Source organism: Chiroxiphia lanceolata, chromosome 11, assembly GCF_009829145.1.
Source record: "Chiroxiphia lanceolata isolate bChiLan1 chromosome 11, bChiLan1.pri, whole genome shotgun sequence".
Lineage (NCBI taxonomy): Eukaryota > Metazoa > Chordata > Aves > Passeriformes > Pipridae > Chiroxiphia > Chiroxiphia lanceolata.
Genome location: NC_045647.1, coordinates 1,958,104 through 1,968,449, shown reverse-complemented (window position 1 = coordinate 1,968,449; position 10,346 = coordinate 1,958,104). Strand labels below are relative to the sequence as shown.

The 10,346-nt window shown below is 49.6% G+C and overlaps 1 long non-coding RNA gene across 1 annotated transcript; it reads right to left on the bottom strand.

Moving 5' to 3' along the window:
• Positions 1 to 4,752: 4,752 nt before the first annotated feature.
• LOC116792508 lies at positions 4,753 to 10,331 on the bottom strand. The gene is made up of 3 exons (XR_004359154.1): positions 10,221 to 10,331; positions 8,977 to 9,084; positions 4,753 to 4,775 (listed from the first exon to the last, which is right to left on the bottom strand). It is a non-coding gene; the product is annotated as an uncharacterized LOC116792508 (long non-coding RNA).
• Positions 10,332 to 10,346: the final 15 nt, after the last annotated feature.

Sequence of the window (10,346 nt, the reverse complement as noted above, 5' to 3'; positions counted from 1 at the left end):
GTGCCTGGGGAAAAACACCAAATCCAAGCTGGGCTTTTTATAACAACAATTATCACTCAACAATTATCACTCAGCTGAGCAGCTCCAAACCTGCTGCTCAGGCCAGAGGGCAGGCAAAGGACCCACCAACACCATCCTGATGGTTCAGACCAAAAACCTCAGCTTGTTTCACCTTTTCCAGCTGGAATATTCAGTACCATCCCTGTTTTCCAGGCAGGAAATGCTGGGGAGTGGATGGGCTGGGGGTGCACTGGGTCCCTGCCACAGCCCCTCTGCCAGACTCGCTGGAGGTGCAGGAGAAGCTGCTGATGTGAAATATTTTTATATAGGCCAGTTCTCTTCCAAAAGTGGGTCCAGAATTAGGTTAGTAAGTCGATATTTACACACAAGATGACGTGCCCTGGTTTTCCAAAGTGCTGAATACCCAGCCCAGCAGTTCCCTCGTGGGGCTGGGAACTTTATTTTTGGCACCTGGTTTTCCAGCAAGCCCATCTGTGACAGCCAGCTCGGAGCTGCCACGTAATTAATGCCAACTTACATAAGCCAGTCATGAATAAGCATTATTTGCCATATATTAAGCTTGCAGAGACAGGTTTCAGAACTGAACTGGTATTTAGCAAGGTAGGCCTCTGAAATTGTCAATTAATGCTCCTTGACATTTTATAAGTATGTTAATTTATATTAAACCCACTGCAGCCAACTCTGCATAAGATAACTCTGAGCCTCAGTCATAAAGTCAGAAGAAATATGCACTTGAGGAGCGTTATGGCTGCTCTTTATCATCTGCTGACATAATGCACATTGTGTATGCAATGCAGGCAAGATAAACACATATATAAAGCAGGCAATTACCTCAGTTCACACACACCATCATATTTATGACCATTTGCAGGGGTTGGATATAATTCATTTACTCCAGGTGCTGGAGTAAATACATCACTGTAACCCCCCGAGCTGGGCTGTGAAATGCAGGTGTCAAGATTTGCTGCCATCCTGCTAAGCCAGAAAAACCTCCTTCCTCCTTCCAGAGGTGGGAGGTCAGGGAGAAAACGATGGGAAGAGCTGGGATCAGAGGCACTCACTGTGATGCAGTGGCAGGGAATGCAGCCAGGACACAGCAAGGGGAGGGTTAAATTCGGTAAATCCAGAGATGAAAAGGTTTGTTCCTTGGAAAGGCAGGTTCTCCTGGAGTGGATCATGGCAGGGTTCTAGTCTGATCATCCCTGGATAATATGCCAGTTGTACCAGTGCTGGTTAATGGTTGGACTCAAGGATCCTAAAAGTCTTTTCCAACCTAACCAATTCCATGGTTCTGTTGTTTTGCAAGGAGATGGGCTGGCCTGAGCTCGGGGTTCCCACCATGGACCAGATTTGACATCAGTTTAAACTCTGAGCACCATAAGAACAAGGTTGTTCAGCCTGGAGAAGAAAAGGCTCTGGAGAGACCTCAGAGCCCCTTCCAGTGCCTAAAGGGGCTCCAGGAGAACTGGAGAGGGATGGGGGACAAGGGCCTGGAGGGACAGGATACAGGAAATGGTTTTCCACTGGCAGAGGGCAGGGATAGAAGGGATACTGGGAAGGAATTGTTCCCTCTGAGGGTGATGAGGCCCTGAAGCTGTGGCTGCCCCATCCCTGGAAGTGTCCAAGGCCAGGTTGGAGCAACCTGTGGTAGTGGAAGGTGTCCCTGCCCATGGCAGCAGGTGGGACTGGATGGGCTTGAAGGTCCCTCCCAACCCAAACCATTCTGGGATTCTGGGATCACTCTCATCAGTCCTCCCTGAGCCCATCCAAGGGATTCCTCCAGTGCAAAACTTTCAGGGTCCATTTTTCCAAGTCCCTGCTGAGCTGCTTCACCCTGGAACTGGAAGGCAATGGGCAGTTTGGTGACCTGCACCAGAGTCACTCCCAGCCCCCGGCACCTCTGGATAAGGACAGGGGCTGGATTCCTCCCACACTCGGCAGTTGAAACTGCCACAAACATCGTGCCTCCCATAGGACTCATCAGGGGCAATTAAAGCCCAATTAGTGTCTCCCTGTGCTCTGCAATCCCTCCCAGCACCTGCACCGAGCCGAGGGCGGGCAGACAAATGTGCCTCTGGATTTGCTGTCGTTTCACAGCCGATCGGATCGGGTGTGAAACGGGGAAGGCAGTAAAGAATCAAATCAGAAAAACCATTTAACCTCCCAGATTATGAGACGATATATCACTCAAAATACAGCACTTCCCAGATCCTCAGTCAAACTGGAATCAGCCTGTCTGACTCGAATCCCAAAGCCTTTCAGGCTGTGCAGGCACGTAGCTGTGACCTGACAGCACGGGGAGCTGGAGATGAATGTTTAGCAAATGTGGTTTTCAATAGATATTTCCAGAAATTGGAAACATTTTGCAGTTATATCTCCAACAATCACTGTCTATTCTATTCCATAACCAATATGGGTGATTACTTCAGCAGATATAACACATGCAAAAGGATTTATAAAAAGATCGTAGGGAGTGATAAGAAATGAATTTCACAAGCACAGTGAGAAAAGCAAGAGGAGACGGGCTGCTCTGGAAGGAGCACAGCTGATACCTTCCTGCTGTATCACTTTGGGAAAGGAAAAAGGGGGGATAAATTAAGCACTTCATTCTGTAAGTAAGTTTTAAGGCAATCTGATTCCAACAGCTCCCACTAGCACCATTCCGGGGCAGCAAAGGAGAAAATCAATGATGAACATCAACATTTCCATTCTGTTTAGTGCCTCTGTAATTCAGCCATGAGAACCTGCCTGTCACTTATGGCTTGGCCAAGGCAGAGCCAGGACTAACCCACGGACTTCTCCAGCTGGTGTATCCAGGAATTGCTCATTTAGTGCTGAACAAAGAACAATATGGCTTCAAGGGTGGTTCTGTTTAATTATTGGGGAGAAAATGTAAATCTTCTGAGATTTATGGTTTGATTTGCTGCTGCTGGAGACTTCGACAGCATTTAGTATTTAATGGCCATATAACACCAGGATGGTGTTGTCTTAATCTGTCTCTGAGTACTAAAATCACCAAGTAAAAACTAATCCTTGTTCCCAGCAGTTTAAACAGATCAAACAGAGAGAAGTGGAACTCAAAACCACGGTCCTACACATCAGTGGCACAGGGAATGGACACCAGGCTCTAGGGACATCATCTACAGCTTTTCCCACCAGAATTTGCACTCTCTGCTACAAAATAGTTTCCTTCCACTGAAGTCAGAGTGGCACAAAACTTGTCTCAAGTCTCAGCACTCACCCGTCTCCACAGAAATAACTCACCCCTGCAGTAATCCATGGCTCCAATATCCACTGATATCCAGCTGATGGGGCTGGAAGTCACTCATTACGACAACATTTTTTCCATATTTCTAAATGTTCATTCCACCCTTGTACAAGGAAACCACAGTAGAAAAAAGCAACTGAAAATCAAAATTTGCCCTTGTTGGGGCAGAGCAGCCTGGCCTTGTTTCTCTCTGAACCCCAGTCCTGGTCTGAAGGACGTGAGCTCTGGGTAGGCCACGGTGTTGTCCCAATCCATCCTAAGGAATTTCCACTGACTGAAGCTCAGACACCAGGGACCAGCTCAGGGAAGCATTAAGCATATTCCTATTTCCTTTTGAAATAGCACTGTTGTCTTTTTTTATTTTTATATAATGAAAACTGATGGACTTGCTCAAAGCTGGCACTGAAGAGCTGCTTCCCCCTCACTGGCCGTATTTTCTGATTCAGAGAACTCCTTCTGAGAGGTGCAAAGAGAGTGCAAACTCTGAGCCATGGCAGGCTCCTGGCAGTGGGGCTGAGCTCACCAGAACTGAGGAGGATCAAGGAGAGGAGAGGCTGAGGGTGGCAGAGCATCCCTGTTCTCTGCCCTCACCTCCCTCTGGCACACACAGACCTCAGAGTGGGATCACGGGATCCCAGGATGGTTTGGGTTGGGAGGGACCTCAAAGCCCATCCAGTGCCACCCCCTGCCATGGGCAGGGACACCTTCCACTCTCCCAGGTTGCTCCAAGCCCCGTCCAACCTGGCCTTGGACACTCCCAGGGATGGGGCAGCCACAGCTTCTCTGGGCAACCTGTGCCAGGGCCTCCTCACCCTCACAGGGAAGAATTCCTTCTCAATATCCCATCTAATCCTGCCCTGGGGTGGTGGTGCTGAAAGAAAGAGCAACAAAACCCCAAAATTTTCTTACAGCAGTTGCAGATTTCCCCAGTCCCACGTCCTCTGCACAACCTTGAAGGTGCTCTGTGTCTGTCGAGCCCAGGCTAAGGAAGCACATTCCATCCCCTGGAGAAGCCCAAGCTGTCCCACAGTTCAGGAGCAAGGAGACCTTTCTGAACCACTAATGAGCAAATAATTCACTTTCAACTACAAAGAGACAGTCCTGTGTAAACCCAGAATAATCCCACCCTGCCCAGGAGCAGCAAATGCTCTGTGTCACGTCCTGACAACGAAGGGAATGCACAGGGTTTGCTCCACCAGCAGGGCAGAGCCTTGTCAGCCCCAGCACCCTTCAGCAGGGTCTCCAGAGAGCTGGACTGCACTCCCTGAGAGCCCTGGCACTGTGTCTGTGAGATGACAGGGCAGTTTTTACGCTCACTGGAGCCGTTCCCTCCTTTTCCAGCCCCTCTGTGACACACCAGACCTGGATGATCGGAGCCCCGGCAGCCGGGACCTCTCCAGCCCCTGCAGAACTATTCCAACGCTGCTCACCGGGACAGGCTGGGAATTTGGGACCAGAACACACCAGGGCAGGTGGTGCTGAGCAGCTGAGAGCCCTGAGGGAGAGAGAACAAGCAGAGGGAACTCAGGAGGAGCTGGGGGGACTGACCCTCAGCAAATCCTCCCCCCAGGGCAGGACACGAGGGAGCCCAGCCTGGCTAAGGCTGGAATTTGTCTCTCAAACATGGACACTGCTCAACATAAAGGTTAGGATGGATTTTACAGCTCATCTCTGGGGTAATGGGGGCATTTTGGAGGAAAGGAGCCTCCTCTGTAATGCCAGGAGAGAACAGTGTGTGCCACAGCAGGAATCACCTCAGTGGCCTTGGGTTTTGCCACATCTCTGTTTTCTGAGAGAATCACAGAAGGCTTATCAAAACCCCTTTTCTTTCTTTTCAGGGAGAAAATAAGAACTGGTATGTTCACAAGAAATGGATATTCGTACAGAAAGCCATCTTCTTGGAGGTGAAATATTTCCAGTTTTTAGAAAAAGCCCTTTTTTTCCAGATTCCATGTCTGCTTTCCATGGTTCCCACTCTCTCACCCTTTTTCCTGTCTGAGAAAAACTGAGGGAGAAAAACCTCACGAAGAGGGAGTTCTGCCCAGATTCAAAATCACAGTGCACTCATTTTTGGAAAGGTAACTTTTTCCAGACAGTTTCCCAACAGGGAAGACAAGAGTGCCTGCAGAAGGTTCAGGACTGTTGCCATGCCCAAGCTCTGTGTCTTCACCAGTTTTCTCGCTGGTTTTGCTTCATCTTCTGGGTTTAAACCTGGACAATTTGGAAGTTTGGAAACCAGGGACTGTTTGGCTCCGTGGGAGTGATGGGAGGGGGGATCAGCCCCACGACACGAGGAGGAACAGATCCCCCCAGACAACAATCTGGAGGCTGGAAAAACCACTGGGTTGGGTTCCACTGGGCTTAATGTGGTCGTATCATCTGGAAATTATCCCCCCAGCCACTTTTCCAGGCAGCCATTATTCTGTCAGGCCATGGGCTGCCAATCCCAGCCCTCCTAAACCATATGCACGGCTGTAAACCTTGAAAGCAGCTGTCTCCAAAGCAAGCCAGTTCAGGAAGAATAGGGAAACAAATTACATAAAAGCAGATTAACTTCTCTTTAACTTCCTTCAAAATATTTCTTCCCCACGGCCTCTGTAATCCCATTTTTTAAGGGAATTTGGTCTCTTTATTTGTTATTCTTATCAGTGTGACTTGAATTTAAAGCTTTATGCTTCATGTTTCTGCCCAGGGACCTGTTGTGATGATAATCCCCAGGCTTTTCCATGGTGGGAATGGCTCTTTGAGCAGTTTTCAGCCCGTTGCTCTGATACTTCCCAGGAGACAAAGAGGGGCAGGGAACGCTTGGGGAGCTCAGCTGAAGCTCCTCGGTGAGCAGTGGGAATTTTTGGGGAGTCTGGGGGGTTTTAGTGTTTTAGCTTTGGACTACTTGGATATGTAACACTTGGCCAGAGAAGCTGTGGCTGCCCCGTCCCTGGAAGTGTCCAAGGCCAGGTTGGAGCAACCTGGGATAGTGGAAGGTGTGGGAGTGGGACTGGATGGTCCTTAAGGTCCCTCCCAACCCAAACTATTCTGGGATTCTGGGATCACCAGGGCACAGATGGGCAGGTGACGCACCAAACGGGCACCAGGGTTGGCAGGATGAAAAGGTGGACATTTCTAACAAATCCAGTATTTCACAAAGTTTCAAAAAGTGTCAGAATTTCCTATCTAAGGAAACCAACTGCTCCAAGGAGGCTCCTAAAATAATGCCAAAGTGCTTCTGTGTGCACGCTGGTCTTTGTTATGCAGCTTAACTATGCAATGTGCCCTCTCACATCCTCTCCATCCTGCCCTAAACCCTTTCTCTTTTTGCCTGAAAGATAAAAATATAGGGAGAACAGGTCATCAGGTGCCTAAATGAGCAGGAAGCATCCCATGGGGAGGGTGCTGTGCCCCAGCCCAGCACAACCAGCAGTGTGGGGCCAGGGTAACCCAACTGCCCAGTGGGGTCTGCTCACAGCTCAGCCATGGAAGGTCCCACCACTGCAAATCCAGTGGTAAGAGCTTTGTTTGGAGGATGTCTGACTCTACTGCTACGTTATTAAGAACAGGCAAAGCTCAGGTGATGAAAGTGGGACCACGGAGGGTGAAGAGCACCCAGAGCTCTGCTGACCTGGCCCTGCCCTCCCTGGACTGTGGGCAGCTCTGGCTGCTGTTCCACAGCCCAAATCCCACCAGGAATGGCTCTGCACAGCAGAGGAACCCTGAGCAGGAGCCAGGAATCCACCTCATTTCCCTCTGTCAGACTCAACACCCCGGGAGAATCGCGTGCGACGTGGGAGGAGAGGAAAACTCATCCCTTGGGGAGAGCAAGAGATCAGAGAATTAAAGCTGACTGAGCTCCCTGTGCCCTCTGCAATTAGAGGGAACTTGAAAGAGTTTCAGTTTGGTGATATCATTAATTTCCCCTCTTCCTCCTCGCTCCCACTGCAGTTCAGAAGAGACGTTCCTTCTCCACTGTTTAGTGATGAAAGACTGAGCTGGAGAGACCCAAGAAAAGGAAAGTTTGAAAAGTTTTCAGCCCTTTCATCAGTTCTTTAAACAATGATCAGAAAAACATGAGAGACAGGCTGTGTCTGAGGGAAGCACTGTAATGAAAGCTGCGTGCAATGGGCTCTGCTGCCCAAGTGTGACTCGAATACTCCCAGCCCAATGTCCTGGGAAGATTTAGTGGCAGTTTTGTCACAAGACAAGGCTGTTAAGAAACACATTTATACTAACCCAGCTATTTCCTTTATTTGCTAAGGAAGAAAATTGCATTGGAACAGCAGCCAGGTAGGAAATGTGGCATTTAGTTTAAAAATAAATGTATTTAATGCACAGGACTTGCAATGGCATGAGCCCAGGGATCTTGTGGAGCATGGATTGTATGGTGTGTCAGGCACCTCCAAAATAAACCTGAGTGCAGAGCACCCCACACCCACGTTTCCACACCCAAGTACTTCTGCCCTGTGTTTCTTTACCTGTAATTCCTCACAGTCTTTTCCTGTAGCTGGGAGGTCACTGAGCCCTGATCACTCCCAGGATGGTCCTGGAGGTGAGGGAGCAGCAGAGGGATGGGTTTCCACACCAACAGCCCCACTGGGGTAAAATGCCCTTGTCTGGCTCTGCCCAGGCAACACAAACACATCAACTGGAATTGCTGCCAAAGCTTGTTTTTCACAGAATCCCTGAATGGTTTGGGCTGGAAAGGACCTTAAAGATCACAGAATCAAAGAATATTAGCATTTCATCTGGCTCCAACCCCCTGCCATGGGCAGGGACACCTTCCACTAGCCCAGGTTGCTCCAAGCCCCATCCAACCTGGCCTTGGACACTCCCAGGGATGGGGCAGCCACAGTTTCTCTGGGCAACCTGTGCCAGGGCCTCCCCACCCTCACAGGGAAAAATTTCTTCCTGATATCCAATCTAAACCCCCTGATATGCCAGAAATCCTCAGAAATATCCCAAGGCCATCAAGTTTCTGGGCACAGTTTGCCCTGAAAGGATCGAAGACTTCAAACAGCTCCATTTCATTGGCACTGATGGATCAAAGGTGCTTTCAAAGCCCATCCAGCCACGAGGCAGTGACAGGGCCCAGCCCCTGATCAAAACTGTGAGGGCAAACCCATGTGGTTTAAGCCCTGATCAGAGTGCCAGGGTGTGACAGCTTTGCTGGCACAGCAAGAGACCAAAGCCTGGCAAGGGACTGCTCACTCCTGGTCGTGGTGGAGGAGGAGGAGGAACAGCCACAACTCCATGGATACTCACAGGAGGCAGCCCTTCAAACAGCCCCAGCTTCCCACAATTAAATTTCCAGCTGCAATTAAACAGGGAAGCCTCCAGGAGCACAGAGCACCCACCACACCCATGTGAAGACACCAAGGGGGAGTCCCTGGGGCTCCCGTGCCAACAGGGACCACCCGGCTGCCTTTGGGACCCTCTGGAGATGGTTCCTCTAAGTAGGAATTTTGGTTGAGTAAAGCTTTTCTTACCTCTTTACATCTGCTGGGCTCTGTCAGTCCTTTGGCAGGTGCTGATGTGTGGCCACTGTCTCCAAACTTGATATTAGTCACAAACAGGGAGAACAGGGGAGAGGCAGGAACTAAAAGGATGATTGAGATCTGTGGGGCTTGAAGGGTTAACAGAGGAATCAAATTAGAGAGAAGTCTTAATTATTTCAGCCATCAGAAGCACTGACTCACCTCATGAGGCAGAGCCAATCCGATTCCATCACCACAGACATTTTCCATGTTTATTTTCTTGTCTCCTCAGACTCACAGGAGAACGTGGGGGATCCCATTCCTGGCCATCTGGCATTAGTGTGAGAAACACAGTGAGAGATATTACACAGTTGTCTCAGTGATGACAAATTCACACATTCTCCTGATAGATTTGGTTTTTTCCAGGCTTTTCCCACCCATGACTACAACCCCAGGAGATTTGGCCATTTACAGCCCCAGCCTCAAGCAGCTCTTACTCCAGGTGCCTTTTGAGACCTGTGGTTCCAGTGATTCATTCTCTGAGGGCTGCCTGGAGCACCTGCCCTTGGTGGGACTGCACTGACCACCAGGAACATCAGGAACCAGCCTGGACTTGGTTCCTTGGCTGGCAGTTGCACATTTTTGCTCCAGTGGCTTTCCCAGCACTATGAATTCAGCCCAAATGAGGAATAACTACATAATGACACCACTTTTTGCAGAGAGCAAGCCATGGTTGTCCTCAAATCTGAGTGACATTCCAAGGTCAGCCGAGATCCCTGATCCCTGATTTCAGGCACAACGCTCTCCTTGCACCTGCTGTTTCTTCCACCACACTCTTGCATTTGTCTCAGAAAGACTGAAAAATGAAAATAAGCTCCCATCCAAATTTCCTTCTCCTTCTCAGCCCAAGCTGCTCCGTGAATCTCTGCACAGAGGCAGCTGTGGGAGCCTGGAGAGCTCCACACACCCTAAGCTGTCTCCTAGCAATAAGGAAGATGTAAAAGCCCTCCAAAGAGCTCCTCCTTCCATCTCTTCTCACTGACTCACGCTGTACAACATAGTTTTGGGGGTTTTGATAAGGTTTTTTTCCACTTTCTCACAGCAAACCAGCTCATGCTGCATGTGTCAGGTGAAATGAGGCAGCAAAGGCTGCGTGTGCAGCCTTAATTCCAGCACAGAGGAACATCCCAGGTGTCCTCCCAGCCTGAGTGCATTTCCCATCTTGCTGACACAGGAGCAGGAGCTGGGAGTGCTGGGGTGATCTGTAGTTAGGGGGCATTTTGCAGAACCCAAGCAGGGAAAGCCCTGACGCTCCTTCTCTGTCCCACCGAAGTTCAGGAGACACATTGCAAAAGAGAGGGGAAAGGGTTTGGAAGGTGTCCTGTGTTTGGAAATTGGGAATATCCCCAGTCAAGGTGATGGACTAATACTGAATTGTGTGTGAGGGAAGAGCTGTGCTGTCTGACCTGGCAGGGGGTTTGGCAGCAGGAAGAACAGAGCAGGATTCCTGTTGTGCTGTTGGATCTGCACCATCTCCCAGCCCAGCTCCCATGGACTGTGGGACTGTCCAAGACAGAAACAACTCCTCAAAA